This window comes from Phacochoerus africanus, chromosome 11 (genome assembly GCF_016906955.1).
Source record: "Phacochoerus africanus isolate WHEZ1 chromosome 11, ROS_Pafr_v1, whole genome shotgun sequence".
Taxonomy (NCBI): domain Eukaryota; kingdom Metazoa; phylum Chordata; class Mammalia; order Artiodactyla; family Suidae; genus Phacochoerus; species Phacochoerus africanus.
Window position 1 is genome coordinate 41,743,354 of NC_062554.1, and position 24,158 is coordinate 41,767,511.

The 24,158-nt window shown below is 40.6% G+C and overlaps 1 pseudogene; it reads right to left on the reverse strand.

The window, feature by feature from the left end:
* Positions 1-8,832: 8,832 nt before the first annotated feature.
* Positions 8,833-23,195, reverse strand: LOC125112111 (NXPE family member 4-like; annotated as a pseudogene).
* Positions 23,196-24,158: the final 963 nt, after the last annotated feature.

The window sequence follows — 24,158 nt, forward strand, 5'->3', positions numbered from 1 at the left end:
CATCCAAGATCAAAATGTCAGCAGAATTGGTTTCTTCTGAGGCCTCTCTCCTTGGTTTGCAGGGGACCACCTCCTTGCGCTGTCCTCACGTGGCCTTTGCTCCCTTTGTGTGCGTGTGCCTGGCATTCCTTCCTTTTCTTATAAAGACAGCAGTTCTGCCAGATTAGGACCCTACCCAGAGAGCCTCATTTCAATTTAATCACCTCTTTAAAGACCATGTTTCCAAATACCGTATTCTAAAGCTCTGGGGGTTGGGACTTCAACATGTCAATTTTGGGGGGACATGGTTCAGTCCATCAGACATGTTGATGTCATTTGCATTTCAGTGCTATTTATAGGTTCACATCCAGGCTCTCTCACCTACTAGCTCTGTGACAAATCCAAGTCGCTGTGCTTTAGCATCATCAGTTTCCCAGTATATACCTCCTAGGTATATAGCATTAATGAATATATGTGTACCATTTAGAACACTTGCATTTAGCTTAAGCCCAGCAATTATTCCAGTTACTACATTCACCACCCATAGTACTAATATTTATGATTAAGTTTTACAACTTCCTTTACCCACAACTACAGCAATATTGTTTCCCTGCTTTCCTTAACCAATATTGCTTCTAAAATCTACTCCTACTTACTGGATTCATTTCTCATCTTGTGAATTTTTCAGTAGTTCTTTCAGTAAGGGACAATATAGACTGACTAGGTTTATGCTTTGCCTCCACAAATATTTATGTGGTATAGTATTCTAACATAAAAAATATTTTTCTCATAGCTTTGAAGTCACCGTTCCATTTTCCTCTTGCCTCTAATATGGCTGATGAAATATCAGACACCAAAGTTAGTATCATTCTGGAACTTTTAGGATTTTTCTCTGTATCCTTGGTCTTATGACAGGTATGCAGATCTTTTTATCTTCATCTTGCCTGATACTTTGAAGGACTCATGACTCTTTAGATCTGAGATGTATTATCTGTAAACTTTCCTTTCATAATTTTGATCTCACTTTTGTTTCATTCCCTATGCTTGAGGAACTCTTGGATTATTATTTCATCTCTTCAGTTTATTGTTTTCATCTTGATTTGCTGTGTGTCCCTCAAGCTTTTCTTTATTTCATCTATTCCATGTTTAGTTTAATAAACATTGAGTTAATTCTAAGTATCTCATTTCACTCTGGAAAGTGTCTTTATTTTAAATTTCTAAACAACTTGATCTGTTTCCTTCTTCTGGTTGTTGTGCACAATGCCTTTCTTTCAACTGAGCCTTTTTCAAATGATTATTTTTGTTTGTGTTCATCTTTGGATTTGAGATTTCCTGCTAGCCTCCTTGAAACTGTTGTGTTTATTGCAGTTTGTTTCTGGGAGAGTTGTTAGAAATATTACCTGGTGCTATGTGCCAATACCTGGTCTTTCAAGAGTCCAGACTGCCTTTTCTTCTTGGGTGTTATGCATGATACTGCTTTGTTTTTCCAACTCAAGCACACATGCTTTCGTATGAGGTGTGGTGGGCTGGGGTGGGGGTCCTACCTCCTGGCTTCTCTGTCTGTCATTCCAGGGCCCCTTCCTGATCCTGGCATATGAAATTCCGGGGCAGTCCAGTCCTGAATTCATCTTATGCTCTAATTGCATACTTTAATGTCTTCTGATTTCAGTCTTTTAGGATTTTCTCACATTCTCTGTTCTGTTGGCGGAAATTCTTCCCTTTTAGCATCATAATGAAGTTTTATTAATCTCCTTCCAGACATTTCTCCTTCCATACATTGCTTATATAAGAGGTAAGGCTGCGGCATGTGTCAGCTCCACCATTTTGAATAAATTCCATAGTTTTTTTTCTTGTCATCAACTTCCTACTTTATACTGTTAATTTCTTGTTATTTCTTTGTATTGTTAATCATTTGTTTATCTTTTATCACTAGAGCCTTTTTGATATTATTACCCCATAGCTGGTAAACAAAAGGTTCTCAATGGAGGTCTTCACTTTTAAGGCAGAACTTCCTCATCTATAGAGTGGGATGTTTTAACAATACAAACGTTTTAGGATTTGTGGGGATTAAGTGTAAAATACATGCAGGGGTTTAGGAGTCCTTGAGTGTTTCCTTCACTCTTTGTCTCAGAAGAAATCTGTGAAATAAACTCACTGGGTCTCCTTACAATCTCTCTGGGTCCACCTTTACTCATCTTGGTAAGATTCACAGCCAAGAATAGAAATGCTCTCATTTCAATTACTTCCCATCAGGGTAGGAAGAACGTTCTCTTTGGTATCAAGCATAAGTCCTGGTACTGTTGACATCTTCCAGTTTCCTGTGGTTCTAATGACTTTCCTGTGGTTCTGACTGCCTCTGTGATCTCTCATATTTGTTTACAATCCAGAAACAAGTTGACTTCACAGAAGTGCCTAACCCAGGACTCCTCCAGCTGTAGTTTCTAATTCATGCTAGTAGTTTCCATGCCAACTAAAGGATGAAAAACATCTAATGACTCATCTAGGGGTTCACCTAAGGGTAATCAAGCTGTCTAAGCCTCTAGGTTATACTGTTCTCTTTTCTTGGATCCATTCTCAGACTGATCCTTTTCAAACTCTCGTTCCAAGACACTTAAGTCACAAATGGTCTTCAGTGTTCAAGCTTTCACAATGAGAGAGACCCATAGCTCTTCAGAAAAAAAACAAAACAAACAAAAAAACACAAACCCAACAATTCCAATAGAGTCCATGAGGACCAATCACTTTCTTAAGGAGTAGAGTCCTTATGTGGATGAGGAGCCAAAGAGCAGCAGAATCACATGGTTGACAGTTCCACGCGTGTGACATGAAGGGAGGAAGGAAGGTCCGGTTCTCCAGGAAAAGAGGGGCTGTGTTACGAGAAGCAGGAGTATTGTTCAGGACGGAAACGACCCGAGTTCATACAAGAGGCAATACAGATGAAGGCAGATGAGAGAGTGAGTCATATTTCCTGTCAATAATCTGTTGTCTCTCTCTGTATCTTGAAGGAAGCTTACTTTGAAACTTTGCTTTCTCCCCATGTGAGTCGAATAGGATGCTTCTTTACTCTATTTATTTAGTCCCAATCTTTTATGTCATGCCTGCAGTTGCACGCTTGGAAATAACTGGAAGTCCAGGTGTAATCTGTCCACTCTTCTGGTCTGGGATTGTTTGTAAGTGAGAAAGAAATATCCCCTGCCCTCATGCAATGTATGATTTCGTTTAAATGTTGTCTGTGTTATCAGACACAGCTAGAATTATTTAACATGATATAACATGATCGCCCTGTGAGAACAGTGCTGTGAGTGTGCAGAAGGGGGAGGGGTTGAGTGCGACCGTATGAATCTGGATCTTGAAGGATGACTGAAATCTCTATAATTGGAAAAAGCTGTGAAGGATGTTCTTTCCATTAAAAAAGAACAGTTTACACAGTGAATTGAGTAGCATTGAGTAGAGCAGATAAAAATCACATATCCAACCTTGGAGTTCCCACTGCTGGGCAGTGGGTTAAGGATACATTGTTGTCGCTGTGGTAGACCGATTCAATCCCTGGCCCAGTGTACTGGGGTAAAGATCCGGCATTGCTACAGCTGGGATGTAGGTCACATCTCCTGCTCAGATTCAGTGCCTGGCCTGGGAACTTTCATATGCCTTGGGGTGGCCGAAAAAAATAGATATATAGCCTAACTTCACGAGAGCATTTTTTTTTCTTTGTCAACCTATGCCACAGCTGTGGCAACACTGGATCCTTAACCTACTGAGCCTGGCTAGGAATGGAACTGGTGCCTTCCTAGAGACAAAGCTGTATCATTAACCCACTATGCCACAGTGAGAAAGAACTCCATGATTGTGATACATAATCATATGAAAAGAGAATATGGCCAAATTAATGGGGAGTTGGAGAGACCTCCATCTAGAGTGTGTGCTCAGGAAGAATGATTTCTCAGGTGGTAACTGACCTGAGATTGGACTGACAAGAAAGACAGCCTTCTGGGTCATTGAAAAGGAATTTAGAAGCCATTGAAAGATTTTACCTCTGGATATGAAATAATCTGATTTACGTTTTAAAAGATCAGCCTGGCTACTGTGTAGAGAATGACTTGTAGATGTTTCAAGCTTATAAGCACAAAGACCAGTCATTGCCTAAGTCCAGAAAAGGGGTGGTGTAGCTTGGCTGGGATGGTAGCAATGGAAATAGAGAAGAGACAGATTTTCTACATGTATTTTAAGAAAATAAGGAAGGACTTTAGAATGAGTGAGAGGAGTGGATGAATCAAGGATAGCTTCTGGTTACTATATGGACCTTGCCAACATTTTTTGAATTAGAGAAGACTGGGAACAAATGTGTGTGGGGATACAAATCAAGAATTCTGTCTCGATCATGTTGAGTTTAAGATGACTCCTAGATAGGTAAAATGAGAGTGGAGTAGGCAATGAGATTTCTTTTTCTTTTTTTTTGTCCTGCCCACAGCATGAAGACGTTCCAGGGCCAGGGAAGGAACCCATGCCAAAGCAGTAACCCAGGCCACAGCAGGGACAATGAGCCACCGGGGAACTCTGGCAATGGAGAGATCAGAGCTGGAGACAGATACGTAGAAGTGGTTGCATACAGGTGGTTATGTAAAGAGAGAGCAGGTATCACCCTGAATGAGAGTGCAGATAAATCAAAGCAGATGGTAGGGCTAAATCCCAGGGTATTCCAAACATAGAGGCCAAGTGGTGGAGTTGGCAAATGAGAGTGGGAAGGAGTCTCTAGGGAGGCAGGAGGCAAGCACAGAGAAAGTTGTGTCCCACAAAGGAAAGCGAGAGTTTGAATAAAGAAGGTGTATTCAACTTGGTTAAATACTACTGAGAGGCTAAAAGGGATAAAGACAGAGAAGTAGCCATTGGGCTGGATGACACAAAAGTGACCTTAACAGGAGCAGTGTAGAACACAAGCCCAACTGGAATGTGTTGTAACAGAGAAGAAGAGGTAATGAGGACATTTTCAAGAGGGTTTTGTGCCAAGGGGAGAAGATACGTGACAGTATCTGAAAAGAAATGTAGTGTCAGGGGATATACATTATATGTATGCAAACATATATAGGCCAACACGTGAAGGCCTCCTGCCTGCACGGGCACTGATTCTTTCTGCAGGTCCCTGGGCTGCTGGCCTGAGCCGGCCCCTCACCCACTTTGCATTACTGACCACTGCACCCTCACCAACTACGGAGGTGGCTTTCTACTTGCCCAGCAACTGCAGACCAGCCATGCCCAGGGCAAACCAGCGATGTTGTCTGCCACCCAGTGGCTGAACTGTGCCTCCCCAGCAAGGTGTGAACTGCAGTCCCGGGGAAGGGCCCCTGCCCAGTTGTTCTGTCCTTGGATACCCTCCTGCTTCCCTAAGGAGTGTTATCTTATAGTCACTCATTTATCAGACTGTAATTTCTTTTTCTTTTAAGGACTGCACCTGAAGACTACAGAAGTTCCCAGGTGAGGGATTAAATCGGAGCTGCAGCTGCCAGCCTATGCCACAGCCACAGCTCTGGATCAGTGTCTGTGACCTATACCATGGCTCACCACAACACTGGATCCTCAACCCACTGAACGGGGCCAGGGATCAAACCTGCATCCTCATGGATACCAGTCGGGTTCATAACCTGCTGAGCCACAATGGTAACTCCCCAGAGTGCAATAATTTTTAATATCAGACTTCCCCTGTTTAGTCACTGCGTGATTACTGTCTCCTAATTGGATCCAGACGATACAGTGACGAGAGATTTTAAGTGCAAGAATTCAGCACCAACTAGTACTTAGACTTTACCACTTTTTGAAACCTCCTCCTTGGAAAGATCCTCGTATGTGTAATTATAATCTTCTGAGTATACTCTTTAACATGCTTGCCTCTTGATAGTTATTTCCCTTGGAAATGTTTACCTCTTTGTTTCCTTTAGGAGTATTTATCCATCTTGTCTAAGAATCCATTCTGGCTGAAAGGGTGTGTGCCCATCATTTTTACTCGTTTCTTCCATCGGAAAGGCCAACTTGCACTTGCTGTGTACATACTAGACTGGGTGAGCATCTCTGACAGAAGATGACCCATCAAACATCAGGCAGACATGGCAAGTTGCCTCTGTGTTTTTAATGATTCATTTTGGGAAGAACCGAAAACCTTCCATGGATTTCCCCAGAAAGTGCTAACTTCTGAGAGCCGTCGTTCAGAAGGTATTATTCTGAGCTTACCTCCTATCCTTTTAGGGTGTTCACATTACAAATATTTCTCATTTTTCCTTTTTTTTTTCTTTTTTTGTCTTTTTGCTGTTTCTTGGGCCACTCCCGCGTCATATGGAGATTCCCAGGCTAGGGGTCTAATCGGAGCCGTAGCCACCAGCCTACACCAGAGCCACAGCAATACGTGATCCGAGCCGCGTCTGCAACCTGCACCACAGCTCACGGCAACGCCGGATCGTCAGCCCACTGAGCAAGGGCAGGGACCGAACCCGCAACCTCATGGTTCCTAGTCGGATTCGTTAACCACTGCGCCACGACGGGAACTCCCCTTTTTTTAAAAAAAAAAAACCTCTCCATCACATCTAATTTTTGTCCCTCTTCTAAAATGATAGTCCTCTGTGTTCTTTAAAAAAAACCCTGCCCCTTTAGCAAGACTTTCGGTGACCCTTATCCACCCTTACCCATTTGGAGAGTGGTAATGGAAAGTCACTCTATTAATGGAAAACAGATGCTGTTCCAGGTTTCCATGGCTTCACAACTCGTTCATTCTGACCTTAGCAATTGTAGCAGTCTGCCTGAGTGGCGCCATCAGTCCCCGTCCCCTCCCTCTTCTATTCTCTCTCTCTCCCGGTCCTTCCCTCTCCCCTCTTCCTCCCGTTTTCTTCCCTTTTTTCCTTTTCGTCTTCCTCCCCTCTTCTCTTTCCCACCCTCTTATTTTCTTTCCTTCCTTTCCTCCCTCCCTCCCTTCTTCCACTACCTTCCAACTATAATTAGGATAGAGTTCAAACTCCTTGCCATGGGCTACAAAGACCACACGCATATGATCTGGCTGCACCTTGCTTGTTAACTTTTCCCTCCATATTTCTCAGGCAATGCTCCAGGCGTAACAGTCTCTTGTTCTGTAAATAAACCATCATATCTCGGGGGTTAGGCACTTTGCCGTTCTGTCTTTAGGATCTCTGACTCCCTTTGTCTTGTGGATGCTTCCTTTCCACTGTTTTGATCTTCCTTGAGACGTGTTCTCCTCTGAAACCCTCTTCCAACTGCTCTAGTTCTGTCCATCACCGCCTTGCTGTCACTCTCTTTCATAGTTCCCTGTTATATACTTTGTTCATAGTACTTTAGTAGTGTGGGGTAATTTTATACTTTTTTAAAATATTTTTCCTTTATTCCAATATAAATTCTTTGGCGGCAGAGAATTCATGTGCCTTTTTAAAATTTTCTTTTGGCCGTACCCACACCATGTGGAAGTTCCTGGACAAGGGATTGAACCCAGCCCACAGCAGTGACAATGCCAGATCCTTAACCTCTAAGCTATCAGGGAATGCCCCATGTGCCTTTTTGACCACTCTATCTTTAAAGGCTAGAATAGTTCCTGGCACGGAAAGGGACTTAGCAAATGTTTTTGACCATCTGAGTGTTTACTGGGCACTGACCTGTGAGTGGTGGTTCATGGGCAAATGAGTGGAAACGTTATTATCCCTTGTCCAGAGGAAACTGGGTAAGTAGATTTAAGATGTTCCTATTATAATTGTTTTTCCTAGATGCAGCAAGAGTAGGTCGGGGGTTCAGTGATATCTGGGGCATGTTTTAGAGGGAAAAATTAAGGTAATATATTGCAAAATTATATTTGGAATATAATACCAAATTTCTTGATAATCACCCTAGTCAATTGAAATTCTCATACTCTTTTTTGGTCAAGTTTTGGGGAGGTCTATTCAAATGCAAGTGAGAGTGATTAAAATATTAACCCATATGTGTAGATTATAGTAACCAGTGTTGGTGAATATCTACATAATAGCTCTCAAGCATGTTTTAAGCAGTTGAACTTTTTTCAAATCAAAAGCCCACCCGGAAGCCCGAGTAGGTCAAAATGGCTGATACTCTGGCTGAAGTGGGATGGAAAAACTTGAACCCTGCTCACCAAGCATGTCTAACTCCTGTCCCTCCAGGCAGTACCAGAAGCACCACCTGTGGCACGCGGAGCTGCTCAGAGGAAGGTCTGAAAATCACAAACCTCAGACTAACCCCTTCATTTGAGAAACTGGGGCCCAGAGGGCTGAAGTGACTTTTGCAGCGTCATGAAATTGTCAGCCAAAGGACTGAATCCCAGCGCACTGTGCTTTCAGCTGTTTTATCCTATATTCCTAAAGGATAAGTTCTATAGAATAGATTAGCTCCTATCAGTGGGGAGCTCTCTAGGGAGAGAGCTGTCAGAGGGTTTTGTTCACGCCTTGTTTCAAATGCTGCTCCTCCTTCAGGACTGTGGACACGGAGACCTGCTTCCTAAGACTTCCCTCCCCACTTGGCAATCATCTTGAATTTGTATTAGAAGTAAGGAAATGGGACTGCTTTCTCCAAATATTTATAATGACTTTATTGCTCTGAATTGCCACACATCAGAGAGAACTTTTAACCATTAGGGGTCTTGACTTCCTGTTTGTGAAAGGCTCACTCCTTTTGGTAAGTACTTTTATGTTTATTTTCAAGTAGAAGCCCAAGTTATAAATAACTGATTTGGTTGAACTGCTGGATAACGGACCAGCCACAATGCAGCTTTTCTCTTACTAATTAAGAGTTCAGAACCAACAGCATCTGGCATGATAGCAAACACTTAATAGATGCTTTTAATTAAGTACATACATTTCAGAGATAAAATTTATTTGCTAGATAACATAATAATATATGAATCTGATTTTTGACTACAGATTGAGGTGGGTGGACATTATTTGTGCCGTAAGCAATGGTTTTATCCCAGGCATCAATAATACTGATGCTGAGATTCTGGAAAATGCCCTTTATGGCAAGATACTGAATGTAACCATGGAAGTCACTAAATCTCTCCACATCATTGTGCATCTCCCTGATGACAGCCATAGTGTCTGAGCTTCTCACAAGGAGGTGCTGCACTGCATGACAGACACTGAGGGCTCTTGGGATAAAAACATCAATGGGAAGCAGTCTGAAATGCTGGCCCAGAGAAATAACAATGATAGTGTTTTTTTCTTCTCCAGTTCTGTCAATGACCTGGGCAATGTACTCAATCTCTTTGAAAAGATCCAAGCAAGAGGTAACCATGTTTTTTGCCATTGGACGTGGATTTTTTAAAAAATTTTTTATTACTCAAATGAATTTATCACATCTGTAGTTGTATAATGATCATAACAATCTGATTTCTCAGGATTTCCATCCCACAGCCCAAGCACATCCTCCCACCCCCCAAACTGTCTCCTCCGGAGACCGTAAGTTTTTCAATGTCTGTGAGTCAGCATCTGTTCTGCAAAGAAGTACAGTCTGTCCTTTTTTCAGATTCCACATGTAAGTGAAAGCATTGGATGTTGGTGTCTCATTGTATGGCTGACTTCACTTAGTACGATAGTTTCTAGGTCCATCCATGTTGCAAAAAATGCTGGTATTTTGTTCTTTTTAATGGCTGAGTAATATTCCATTGCGTATTTGTACCAGATCTTCTTGATCCACTCCTCTGTGGATGGACATTTAGGTTGTTTCCATGTCTTGGCTATTGTAAATAGTTCTGCAATGAACATCAGAGTACATGTGTCTTTTTGATTTGTGGTTTTCTCTGGGTAGATGCCCAGGAGTGTGACTGCTGGATCAAATGGTAGTTCTATGTTTAGTTTTCTGAGAAATCTCCATACTGCTTTCCACAGTGGTTGCACCAGTTTGCAGTCCCACCAACAGTGTACTAAGGTTCCTTTTTCTCCACACCCTCTCCAGCACTTATTGTTTGTAGACTTTTGGATGCTGGCCATTCTGGCTGGTGTAAGGTGGTACCTCAGAGTGGTTTTGATTTGCATCTCTCTAATGAGTGATGTTGAACATCTTTTGATTTGTTTCTTGGCCATTTGTATGTCTTCTTTGGAGAATTGTTTGTTTAGATCTTCTGCCCATTTTTTGATAGGCTTGTTTTTTTGGTATGGAGCTGCAGAAGTTGTTTATAAATTTTGGAGATTAATCCCTTGTCAGTTGATTCACTTGCAAAGCTTTTCTCCCATTCTGTGGGTTGTCTTTTTATGTTGTTTAGGGTTTCCTCTGCTGTGCAGAAACTTTGAAGTTTGAGTAGGTCCCATTTGTTTATTTTTGTTTTTATTGTCAATACTCTGATAGGTGGATCTGAGAAGATGTTGCTGTCGTTTATGTCAGAGAGTGTTTGGCCTATGTTTTCCTCTAGGAGTTTTATAGTGTCTGGTCTTATATCTAGGTCTTTAATCCATTTTGAGTTTATTTTTGTGTATGGTGTTAGGGAGTGTTCTAATTTCATTCTTTTCTGTGTGGCTGTCCAGTTTTCCCAGCACCACTTACTGAACAAGCTGTCCTTTCTCCATTGTATATTCTTGCCTCCTTTGTCATAGATTAGTTGGCTGTAGGTGCATGGGTTTAATTCTGGGCTTTCTATCCTGTTCCACTGATCTATATGTCTGTCTTTGTGCCAGTACCATGCGGTTTTGACGACTGTTGCTTTGTAGTATAGTCTGAAGTCCGGGAGCCTGATTCCTCCAGCTCCACTTTTCTTTTTCAGGATGTCTTTGGCTATTCTGGGTCTTTTGTGCTTCCAAACAAACTTTAAAATATTTTGTTCGAGTTCTGTGAAAAATGTCCTTGGTAATTTGATAGGGATTGCATTGAATCTGTAGTTTGCCTTAGGTAGTATAATCATTTTGATAATAGTAACTCTTCCAACCCACGAGCATGGTATATCTTTCCATCTATTTGTGTCATCTTTGATTTCTTTCATCAGTGTGGATGTGGATGTTCTTATCCAAGTCCACAGCAAGTTGGTGCTGAAATTTTCCAAAACCATGCAGATCCACTGACTTCAGGGCTGATGACAAATAGGCAACCCTACCATGAAAGGAAAATAAAGTTATCAAGATCATAAAAACAGAAGAAAAGATTGGGTGTTTATAATTAAATAAATTAATCATGGGTGATTTATTAGCGGTTTGAATGAGAAAGAGTTTGAAGATTATTGAGCAGCCAAAGGATATTACACAACTAAGAAATTATTACTATGGAAAAAATAAATAACATAAGAGAAAAGAAATATCTGCCCTTTGTAGGGCCATGTAGAACCAAATGGGTGGGGGATGGTAAGTGGTAAAGGAACTTCATTGGAAGATGAGGTAGTCACTTTTATAGGTATTACTAAAAATGCTTATAAAGAAACATTTTCTTACCTCTAAACTCATTTGAAGATAGAGAAAGGTACTAAATGATATCTTTCAAAGAAAAGTAAACCCATTTTCCCAGGTTCTCTGTTAAGTTCCCTTAAGACTGGAATCATATTCTATGCTCCTGTGTTTCTTTTACATATGCATGAAATGGTACTGGTTACATCATCTATAATACTAGTATGACTATTAATTTGTGACATACTTTATAGTTTGCAAAGCATTTGTTACAATGCATTAATCTACTTCAAAGCCATATATATAGGCATTTGTGTATATACATACATATGTAAATTTAATTGCCATATTATAAAAAAGAGAATCCAGAGATGAAATGACCTGCTCAAGATTACACAGCTAGTAAATGACAGAATCTGTGTTTAAACTTGAAGTAGTTCCCAATTCTTATGAAAATAGTCTACCCAATCTTAAAACTGTTGAAAAGAAGAAAAAAATGAATAAAGTGAAGTCCCTCCATTTTTCATCATATTAATTAGGCCTTTATCAGACTATCAAAGATATCTGATAAAGTCACATAACATGTGCCATCTTAGGAGTAAGGGACTGCATTTGAAATCTTAACCTGGTGAAGTTTGAAAATGGTGATACTGGAGGACAATGGCAGAATTTTTTTCTTCATTCTGTTTCCTGTCTATTTCACTTTCCTTTTCCAAAGCACACAATGGTCATGCAATTTTAACAAAACGTGCAACAAATGTTTTGCTACCTACCGCAATTTAAAAAGTCAGTGAAGAGAATAGATAACTCATTTATGCAGTACTTTCTATAAACTAAGAGACCCATGGTTACAGAAATGTAATGCCAGAGGTTATCACCAGACCCTTAATTTTGTAGATGAGAGACCTGAGGTCTGCAGAAGTTTAGTCATTCACCAGAGGTCACAATTTTCCCTTCTGTGGGAGGGGATCCAGGGCCCTGTTGGCTTTTTCCTTTTTTTTTTTTTTTTTACTGGGAGAATTAGCTTACTCTCTAGGTTGGAGATCACAGGAATGGCATCATGTCATGATGGCCATAGGGGAGCCACACCAGCTGTACTGTCCCCAGTGGAAAGAGCCAGGACCCAGGACACAGGGCTGGCAGTGACAGTTTCCCAGGTAAGAGTGCTAAGATCTACTAGTGGATTCTGGGTGATTATTGATACAGTCTTGGTTTAGTAAAAGGAGCAAGTGGATTAGAATTCTAGCACAATGGAGTCTAGCTCCAACTCCAGTACAAACTAAGGATACTCACTGCAGTAGCTATGGTTTGCTGGGTGCTTCTTTCTAAGTGCCTATGTGCCTTGTAATGTGTTAGATGTTTTATATTACCATTACATCATTTAATCCTCATAACAACCACTCCTTTCTCCCCTTGAAATGAAAAAGAAGGTTCTGAAAGGGATATGAATAATAGCTTAGACAGAGGCATACTGTTGATACTACTTTTGAAGTATTCCATCCACTGGTGGGCCATGGAATCTCCCACAAGGTATATGAATTTTCCTTTCAGGCATTCTTTCACTTTGATTGGAACCAAACTACAGGAGACAGGATTCCATGTGTCTTTCCAGACACATCCACTGGGGACTGTGGATACCGTTCTAAATGTGCATTTCTTTTTCATTGGAACTGTCTTTTCTGCTAAAGAATCAATAAGATAAGGTCTTCTAAAATATCACTTTATCCATGAGTATTTATTAAGACACTTACTATATTTTCTAAGTATCTTTTTTTTCCTTTCTTTTTTGGCTATGCCTGCAGCATATGAATGTTCCCAGGCCAGGGATCAAATCTGAGCCTCAGCTGTGACCTATGCCACAGTGGCAGCGACACGGGATCCTTAGCCCACTGCACCACAATAGGAATTCCCTAAATATCCTTTTAATAAGCGTGAAGGTGTACAAAAGCCTTATTGAAGCAGCAGCTTCTTAATGGAAAAGGTATTTTTCAGAAAAAATTTTTCTGTGACATGAATTTTCTAAATGCTACTAATTAGTGTTCGTTATAGAGAAGATGTTTTCTCCCTGAACAAAAAGGCCTTCTGGGTAAAATTTAAGTATTTGCCTTCTTATGAAAGTAAAGACATCAATTCTTGCTTAGTAATGAAAACTCAGTTATCTTGTCATTTTATCCCACTTTAAGACATACTGTCCTAGTGTCTTAGATGCCACCATCAGACTGTAGATAACTTCCAAGTCAAGTACAGGGTGATATAAAAAAAAAAATTAACAACTTAATTTTTTTTTTTTTTGGTCTTTTTAGGGCTGCACCACAGCCACAGCCACACTGGATCCAAGCCATGTCTGCGCCCTACATCACGGCTCATGGCAATGCTGGATCCTTAATCCACTGAGTGAGGCCAGGGATTGAACCCACATCCTCATGGATACTAGTCGGGTTTGTTACCACTGAGCCACAACAGGAACTCAACAACTAATTTGGTGTGAGTCCTGGACAGGCCACATGGATGTGGCTGTAGACCAGAGCAGAGTTCTGGAGGTCTAGGACAGGCCGGGTATTAACTCCTTAATCACTGGTTTGTGAAGAATCTAGAAATCTGAGGGACTGAGGTGTCTAGCCTTGACAGACTTGGGACAGTCATTATTCATCAAAGGAAGTAGTTTAATATTTTAATAGCCTATATGAGTATACTTGTGAATCCTGGGTGAAAAATGCCATTTCTACCTCTAGGTACATGTATACACATCAGTGTAAATGAGTTTAGTAGCAACTAGCAAGCTGTTAATGCTGAGTTTTAAAGATACACAAAAGTTCTTGCCTTAAGTCATTTTATATAGGGATTTCCTAGGATATTTTGACCCGAAGAAATTGAAGAGCAATTAATAAATATGAGGGTGGGGAGTTCCTGTTGTGGCTCAGCACAAACAAAGTCGACTGGTATCTATGAGGATGCGGGTTCAATCCCTGGCCCCGCTCGTGGGTTAAGGATCCAGTGCTGCCACGAGCTGTGGTGTAGGTCACAGATGCAGCTCGGATCCTATGGCTTGTGGCTGCAGCTCCGATTTGACCCCTGGTCAACTCCTGTGTACTGCAGGCGTGGTCCCAAGAAGAAAAAAAGAATATGTATTTTATATTATATAAAAGTATAATTATTATATTTGTATTATATATATGGGTGGAAGTGCTATTTTATATGTTAAAATTGTTTGAAAGGCAGCAGAGACAAAGAGGGGGAAACAGTGAGGAACTGATTTACTGATGGCAGATTATTGAGTTTGCAGTGATGTGGAAAGTGCTGATGCTGGTGGTTTGAGGAGGTAAAGACCTAGGTGTAAATTGAGAGAGAGTATTGACATCTGAAGGTTGTTATGTCTGATGGGCAGGTAATCTATTGCCTGATAAATAGATGACGATGAGAGTGATAGTTACTAAAACAGATTTACGATTCCAATCATTTGTGCACTTGGTTAAGTGGTATTGGGGCCCACCAGAGACAAGTCTGATGAGCCAAGTAACAATAGGGTTGATAGTAGTGAACAAGTTCCCCGAAAGAAGAAACCCTTAAATGGGACTAGTATTAAGCACCACCCATCAAGCACAGGGAGAACTTACTGTTGCGTTTGGAGACAGTAATTCATCACACTTTTCCATAATCTCTATGTCCACATTTTTTGTTGTTGTTGTTGCTATTTCTTGGGCCGCTCCCGCTTGGGCATATGGAGGTTCCCAGGCTAGGGGTCTAATCGGAGCTGTAGCCACCGGCCTATGCCAGAGCCACAGCAACTTGGGATCCGAGCCGCGTCTGCAACCTACACCACAGCTCATGGCAACGCCGGATCGTTAACCCACTGAGCAAGGCCAGGGACTGAACCCGCAACCTCATGGTTCCTAGTCGGATTTGTTAACCACTGCGCCACGACGGGAACTCCTCTATGTCCACATGTGACCTTAAAGAGACAAATATAGAAATTCATCTGCAGGTGGCCCCAAGATCAGGAAATACAAAAAGCTACCTTACCCACTGCTTCAGTTATTTCTTATGATATTTGACGACTCCGCCCACAGTTCCAGGTCATTTATTAAATTTCCTTTTCTTTGCCTATTAGTCCAGGGAGTACAGATTTCCAGAAGGTGTACAAAGTGATGTACTGAGATGCAGAAAGAACGTATTAGAACCCATGCATATTCACACATGTCTATGTCTCTTCGTCTTTTTTGCTTTTTATCCTATTTATATTTTTTTGGTGAAATGATGAGGGTTAAATACCCAAAGTATTTAGGAACTACTGGAGAGTGGGCACTGTCCCCAAATGAACGTATAGATCTTTTCTAAAATGGCTCTTCATAGAGTCCCAAAGTTGATATACTCATGCTCGTTTGGCTAAATCAAAGGATCAACATTTGGCTAAATCATTACTGTATTTGCTCAGGTAGTCTCCAGAAGTAATTACTTACCTTTCAAAGAGGCTCCTTTCTTCTTTGCTAAAATAAGACGCTTTCTTGTGTTTGGAATCCATGTGGGTTAAGTGCAGCACAGGGTATGTCCTGAGGCTTCAGGCAGTAGAAGGCTTCCTGGTCTTTGGTATCCAGGTACTCACACAGTTCACCTCTTGAATTTAAAACCAGAGCACAATCACTGTTGACTTGGGAGGTACCACTGGCAAAGTGGCCTGTGAAGATCACCTTGTCGTAGCCTTGGTTCCTTGCCCTCCAGAGAGCCGACTCCCCTTCGCTGGGCTGGATGAGCAGGAGAGACAGAGACACCTGGCCCTCCCGGAACAGAGTGAAGCTGACAAGGTAGGTGCCATTGTTGAGGTCGCTCACCTTTCCCGAGGCGCCTGCCTGCAGGGCTGGGGAGGACATCCTGGCCCTCAGGAAATCCCCGCCATATGGCTTCCTGCGTCCCAAGTGGCCCCTCACCTCCAGCAGGACGTCCAGCTGATCTCCCCTGTGGTATGTGTCTCGAGGGCTGAGGATGGGGTCTGTGCTGTGTGTGGCGCTGGTGGTGGAGGTCACATGGGTGAAGGGTCTGGGTGGAACCATCTGGTCTAGTTTCTCCCTGATTTTATCTCTGCTTAGTCTTTGTTGGTGCAACTATTGGATTTAGTGGTGCTTTACGACATGATTTCGTGATGAAATTCCAGTGATGGAGGGAGATGGGCAGCTTGAGTGCAATCCATAACTGAAATGACAAGGAGTACAAGAGAGACCATAGAAAATATTCCTGTTTAATGTGATAATTTTGGTAGGTTAGCCACATTCTCTTTTATAAAATGATGAGAGGCACAAAAATTAAAATGATTTGAGATTTCACTCCCATATATGTTTCATAGGAAAAGTGAGTTTCCTTACATCTGATGGTAGAACTCCACTTCTCACTGGCTAATCTATTTTGAATGAGCCACTCAACCCCAAAGAGCCCTAGGATCTTCCTTAAAGGGGTGACCACAAAATACATTTTTACTGGGCAATTGTGAAGACCACACAAGAAAATGCTTTTTAACTGCATAGCAGAGAACACATGTTTATTGTTCTCTTATTCTTTATCTTAAAACTAGAATTCAGACTGAAATAAATCCTTAAGGAAATGTTTAAGAAGCACGGATCTCTACTCTTACCATTCTGATGATTTTTCTCTCATCTTCTGTGCACCGTTTTACATGATTATGAACCAACTGAATATTTACCAATGAATTTTGACTTTAAAAAAGCATCATTAAAAACTTTCCACCTTATATCAAAGGCCCCTATAGTATTCCAGCCTCTGGATATAGGTTAATATTTTACTCATTCCTATCTTTTAAGATATTTATTGCATTCAGCTTTTCTTTTTTCTTTTTAGGGCCACACCTGCAGCATATGGAAGTTCCCAGGCTAGGGGTCTAATCAGAGCTGTGGCCGCTGACCTTCACCACAGCCACAGCCACACAGGAACCGAGCTGCATCTGCAAGCTACCCCACAGCTCAGGGCAACGCCGGATCCTTAAGCCACTGAGCGAGGCCAGGGATTGAACCTGTGTCCTCATGGATACTAGTCGGGTTCATTAACTACTGAGCCACGATGGGAACTCCTCAGCTTTTCTTTATTACTTACTTATAGTTCTTTTTTTTCCCCATTTTATTTATTTATTATTACTCAAGTGAATTTATCACATCTGTAGTTGTATAATGATCATAACAATCCGATTTCACAGGATTTCCATCCCACAGCCCAAGCACATCCTCCCACCCCCCAAACTGTCTCCTCAGGAGACCATACGTTTTTCAGTGTCTGTGAGTCAGCTTCTATTCTGCAAAGAAGTACAGTCTGTCCTTTTTTCAGATTCCACATGTCAGTGAAAGCATTGGATGTTGGTGTCTCATTGTATGGCTGACTTCACTTAGCATGATAGTTTCTAGGTCCATCCATGTTGCTAAAAATGCCGGTATTTCGTTCTTTTTAATGGCTGAGTAATTATTACTTATAGTTCTTTAAAGAACACTTTAAAGAATAAAAGTCTTTCATAGCGATATCTCAATTTCCAATAAAGGAAGAGTAGCTTGTATTGGACTGGGTTACTATGATTAATATTATTACTGTTTTATCAAACTTTTAAAAAATAATATTTTTATTTATCAAATAATAGAGATGGTAAGAGCAAAGACTTAGTACATGCCAGGTACCATTCTAAATGCGTTTCATATGGCAGCCCATTAATTCTCACAATAACATATGAGGTGTTTATTTTTATGACCCCCTGGTTCATAGCAAAGTTAAGGAACTTAATCAAGCTTGTAGAGCTGGTCAGCAACAGAGTCAGGTTTTACTCTCAGGCAAATGTCTCTAAAAAATGAGCTACCCAGTGCTGTGAGTGTGCAGTAAGACTAGAATTCTCTTTCACTGCTGATTTAGGTGCAAATTTGCCCCATGTTTCTGGAAAACAATTCTACAGCACGTATTAAGACTTTTAGCAGGGTTCACTGCATTTACCAATAAGTCTATTCCTGAGAACTCTGTGAATCATAGTAATGTCTCCTGCAGATACAAGTGGAAAAACTCTAGACACCCCCGCCCCCTGGCCCCAACTTCTCTTTTAAAAGCACCAGAGAGTGATCACGAGCAGACAGACCCTGGAGGAGGGTTGAAACTTGGAAGAAGGGACAACGCTGGACTTGTATTTATGAAAAATGCCACCTGAAGTGCTTCAAGCTGAAGTGAAATTACACCAAAAAGAAACAGAGATCTTTAGGAAGAAACGAAAAGCAACCAGAAATGGTAAATATATGGACTAATAGTCAAATACTCCGTGTTGATTTCCTAATTTCTTTAAAATGCATGTGATTATTTAAAAACTCTAACTTTGTAATAATATGACAACGATAAAGAGTGAGTGGGGAATAGGTGGCAGTAAGTGGTTGAAAGGTGATTACAGATTTACATGAGGTAGCACAGCATTCATTCCAAAGGTTAATAAGAATGTGTATTACAATCTCTAGAGAAACCACTTTAAAAACAACTTAGAGCTATGAAAATAATAAAGGAAATTAAAAAAAAATCAACCCAAAATAAGCTACAGAAGGGGAAATGGAGAAATAAACAGTGACCAAACAGAAAACCCCTAGCAAAGTGGTGGACCTAAATCTGCTTTTAATTCCATTAAAAGCAAGTAGACTAAACACTCCATTAAAAGGAAGATAATCATACATTTCCTAGAATTAAGGAAGTATTATCAAACTCAAAAGCAAAAAAAAATGTATATATTGTTTTGGAATCGAGTCTGTATATTTTTATTGTTTTAATTTTTAAATTTTTTGTCCTTCTAGGGCCGCATCTGCAGCATATGGAGATTCCCAGGCTAGGGGTTGAATTGGAGCTGTAGCTGCTGGCGTATACTATAACAATGCAGGATCCAAGCCACATCTACGACCTACAGCACAGCTCACAGCAACGCCAGATCCTTAACCCACTGAACAAGGCCAGGAATCAAACCTGCGTCTCATGGATGCTGTCAGATTCATTTCTGCTGAGCCATGATGGGAACTCCGAGTCTGCATGTTTTTAAAAGGCAATATGTATAAATAAAATAATGTTTTGTTATCAGTGTTTTGTCATTTGCATATTTTAAGGTATTTTTGAAATATTTAAAATATTTTGATGTTAAAAGTTATAGTTTGACCCTAGAACTTATGCTTTTATCAAATTTTGGAAGAATTTTTATTAAATGAATTTCTGATCAATGTTTCAATATTTGAGATAATTCATTTATAAAAAGACAAAGCTGTTCTATTTCCAGCTATGTGATTAGTAATACAGTCTAGGAAAAAAAGTTTTAATAGAATGCTATCTAATAAGAGGAGTGTTGGAGTTCCCACTGTGGTGCAGTGGAAACAAATCCTACTAGCATCCATGAGGATGTAGGTTTGATCCCTGGCCTCGCTCAATGGGTTGGGGATCCAGCATTGCCATGAGCTGTGGCGTAGGTCACAGACGTGGTGCAGATCCTGCATTGCTGTGGCTGTGGTGTAGGCTGGCAGCTGTAGCTCCAATTCAACCCCCAGCCTAAGAACTTCCATATGCCACAGGTATGGCCCTAATAAAGCAAAAACAAACAAACAAACAAAAAAAAGGGGAGTGTTAAGCAAAAAAAAATTTTTTAAAGGCAGATATGAAAAAGCAAGAGCCAATAAGGAATGTAGTTTAAGTATAAATATACCTATAGTAAATGGATGGAAAGCAGTATACTATGTAAGCCTAAAATGCTGATATTAAAATAGACATCAAGACAAAGAGAAGCACCTGACATCCAGATGGACATTTCGTAGTGATAAAAGGGTCAGTTTGTCTGAAGACATAACAACCTTAAATGTGGATGTGCCTACATGTCCATATTCATCAACGAGACAAACATTGACAGAATAGGAGAAACAGAAAAATCTACAGTCATAATTAGAAAATTAAAAAACCTCTCTCAGTAGTTGCTACGGTAATGAAATTTAAAAACGAGTTAAGAACCTAGAGGATCTGAACATCCACATCTTTTAACCATCACACTACATTACCAAGATAATTTTAACTTGCTACAACTTCATATGAAAATTATAAGTGATTTTCAGTGTGGTAGGATAATATTTTGTGCATAAATGTTTTTTAGTAGAAAAATAACAGGAAAATTCTGATTCAAGATGGAGGACTAAGCACCAACTAAAGCCTTGATGTCCCACCACCAAATCCTATAACAGGCAGAAAAGAACAATTTTCTAATTATTCTGGGAACTAGGAAGAGGTACATTATGTGGACCAGAACTTAGAAGCAATCTTCTGAAAAATGAAAGGCAGATGAGATTAGATTATGAAGAAAACCATGGCTCCAAATGCACACTGGTGAGGATTCTGCTAAAAGGAAGTCATTCCAGGGACACTACCAGTGTGGCTGAGGTTGATAACTGGAGTATGAGCGGGTGAGAGGCAGTCCACAGGAGGACAAACCAGGCAGGATGACACCTCCTTATTTCCATACCCATGCCTGGGCCAGGCAGCTAGAAACAGGGACGTCTGTACTCTGATGCAAGCCAAAACTGTAGATATTTAAGTCGGAGAGGTCAGTAGGACCCAGTGTGCCTGGCACCACTTTAGACAAATAGGGAGTATTTACTGTCTTGCAGTACTTTTTGCATCTCTGCCAAGAACATGCTGGAGAAGACAGGTAACATCAGTCCAGACTGGCCACCCTAGAATCTCAGGTGTAAGAATGTACACAACTAAGAATTAGCAAAAATTTTTCATGAAATCCAACTCATGAGCAAGAGGTATCAGGTTTAACAAAGAGAAGACACCTGAGGGAACAGAATTCATAGAAAATTTTAAATTTTAGAACGAGTTTACTTTCTGTTCTCAGATCATATTGAACTAATGAGACTTTCAAGATCTTGGGGAGTAAAGTCTTGCTGTTCCATATGCAAAAGTCATTTGCCTTCCTCTATACCAGCAGCAAGCAATTCGAAAATGTGCTTAAAAAGACACGGTATTTAGAACAGCAACAGAAAAGTTATAACGTACCTAGCTATCAATCTAACAAAAGATGTGCAAGACCTGAATGCACAAATTTTAAAATTTAGTGAATAAAGAGAGATTACATGCTGATAAACAGCAAAATAATACTATTAACATGTCAGCTTCCACAAATGAACCTATCTACAAAACAGAAATAGACTCACAGACAAGGAGAACAGACTTGTTGCCAAGGGGGTGGGGGTTGGGGGAGAGAGAGAGTGGGAGGTTGGGGTCTGCAGATTAAGCATGTATGTATGTATGTATGTATGGAGGCGATAAAAAAACAAGGTCCCGGAGTTCCTGCTGTGGTACAATGGGTTAAGAATCCCACTGCAGTTAAGGATCTGGCATTGCTGTGAGCTGTGGTGTAGATCGCAGACACGGCTTGGATCCCGAGTTGCTGTGGCTGTGGCGTAGGCCAGTGGCTACAGCTCAGATTAGACCCCTAGCCTGGGAACCTCCATATGCTGTGTGTGGCCCTAAAAAGACAAAAAAAAAAAAAAAAGAGGGAATCCCACTGCAGCTTGTGGTGCTGTGGAGATGTGAGTTCCATCCCTAGCCCAGCACAGTGAGTTAAAGATCGGGTGTTGCTGTGGCTCAGATTCAGCTGCTGGCCTGGGAACTTCTATAGGCTGTGGGTAAGGCCATTTAAAAAAAAAACCCAACACCCCCCCCGCCCCCCCCGCCCCAGCAAGGTCCTACTGGACAGCACAGAGAACCACATTCAATGTCCTATGATAAACCATAATGGAAAAGAATATATACAAAAGTGAATGTATATATGTATAAGTGAATCACTTCAATGCATAGCAGACAGTTAACACGACATTGTAAATCAACTTTATTTCAATAAAAAATTTTAGAAGTTAAAAAATAAAATGTTTATATTGGAAAAGGAAAAAAAGGTCAGTTTCCTTAATTTGATCAATGTGGTGAATGTAATGCACATATAATTTAAGTAGAATTTTTCACTAAATTTGACCGGCTGACCCTAAAACATAAGAGAGCGCAAAGGGCTGAAAACCTTCTGAAGCAGGTTAAACTTGACCTCCAAGTTTTCAAGATGAATTATGAAGCCCTGTTAATGATAGCCATGTGGTGTTTGTACAAAGACGACAAACTGATCAATGGACTAGAATGAAGAACCCCCAGAGGGACTTGTACTTATTAAAATGTGGATGTACAACAAAAATGACATAATAAATCAGCCTGGATAAAAAGAACGACAAATTGAACAAGAGCTGAAACAGCGGCTATCCAGATGGCAGTAAAAGAAAAAACAGCCAAAAAAATGACAGGTACATTACAGGATTAAACGTCTAAAGCCATCTTTAAAACTTTAAGCAGAATATTTAGATAAATAATTTGACGTTGGCATAGGGAAGGGTTTCTTAGTATTCAAAAAGCATGAACAGTAAAAAAAAAAAAAAAGTAAATTTTGCTATATAAACATGAAAATATCCTATTGTTCAGAAGTGCCTTATAGAAGGTGTAAAGATGGCTTAAACATCGGAAGAAGATAGTCGCAGGGCTGATGTAAGTGCCACAGGAAGAACATGTAGACAGACACACACACAGTATTATCCGCTCCCACACTGCAAGATGATTACCAAGTTTGTTGGCTCTTAGAGGTTGTGTCAGCATTGAAACTCCCCTACTATAATCCATCAAGTAAAAGGGAAATATCGAATAAAAATATATGTATGTAAAACACAGAAACCCAATTCCTACCTTTGCGGAGTTTTAGAAAACTGTAAAAATGACCCAGGAGGCTCAGATAAAGAATACTACCAACCGTGACTTATGATTCCTCATTCGCACTGTCATGAGTAGGCGCCTAAAAGAGGAAATACAAAAATAAGCATGCACACACACACAAAACCAGAAAGCAAATGCTGAAAGACTAGAAAAGTCTACACCTCCTGATTCTTCTTGTCCTCAAGTGAGTTAACTACTCCCCGAATAGAAAAGTGGCCCTCTCACTGCTCTCGCTGTCCGCCGGCTGCCTTTGGTTATCAGCTTGTACTTTCAAGGGAATCACTACCCCAAGAATGGAGGCCACCACGGACTCTAAGAAACTGAGCGGCTGAAGGCCTGAAGAGTGCAGGGTGCTCATGTTTAGGGGAAGTTTCCAGGATAGGGGCCATCCAGCAGGTTTCCTAGTTTTAAACCCAAAGAGCAGACACAAAACAGCCCATAAATACTGACCCTGATAATCACATCATTCCAGGACTCTTTAATACACTTGAATTTTCTAGCTTCCTTTTTACTAATCTGTTAATAGGTTTCATTTTCTTCTTTTACCAGCCTTTTAAGCACCCCTCAAGCTGGAAATGATTTATTTAAAAAATTCAGATTTCTCTAAGAAATATTTTAGGCTTTATCAGTGTTTCCCTTGGGTTACATTTTCATTTCTGCCTTCGTCCTGGAATTTCAGGTTGTCTTTTAAAATCAGGTGGCTTAAATGCTGCCCTTCTAAAATTTTCCATTTCTCACAATTTCCTCTCCCCTAGAAACACCTCCTTCCCTGGATCCCCAGTTTATCCATAGACATTAGACGTTTCTGCACCCAAGAATAAATGTTACCCCTCTCCAGGCCCACTTTTACATTTTCATACCTTTAGTGAAAAGACTTTGCTCAATCCCACAGACAGGGATCACGGTGCGAGGTAGTAAGGCTTTGTTCTGAAGCCACCAATGTAGCATTGGGGTACCTCTCCTCTGTGCCGAAGCAAATCGCATATGGTTATTGCAGTCTGCATACTTTGAGCCTGGATCCATAAGCTTCTT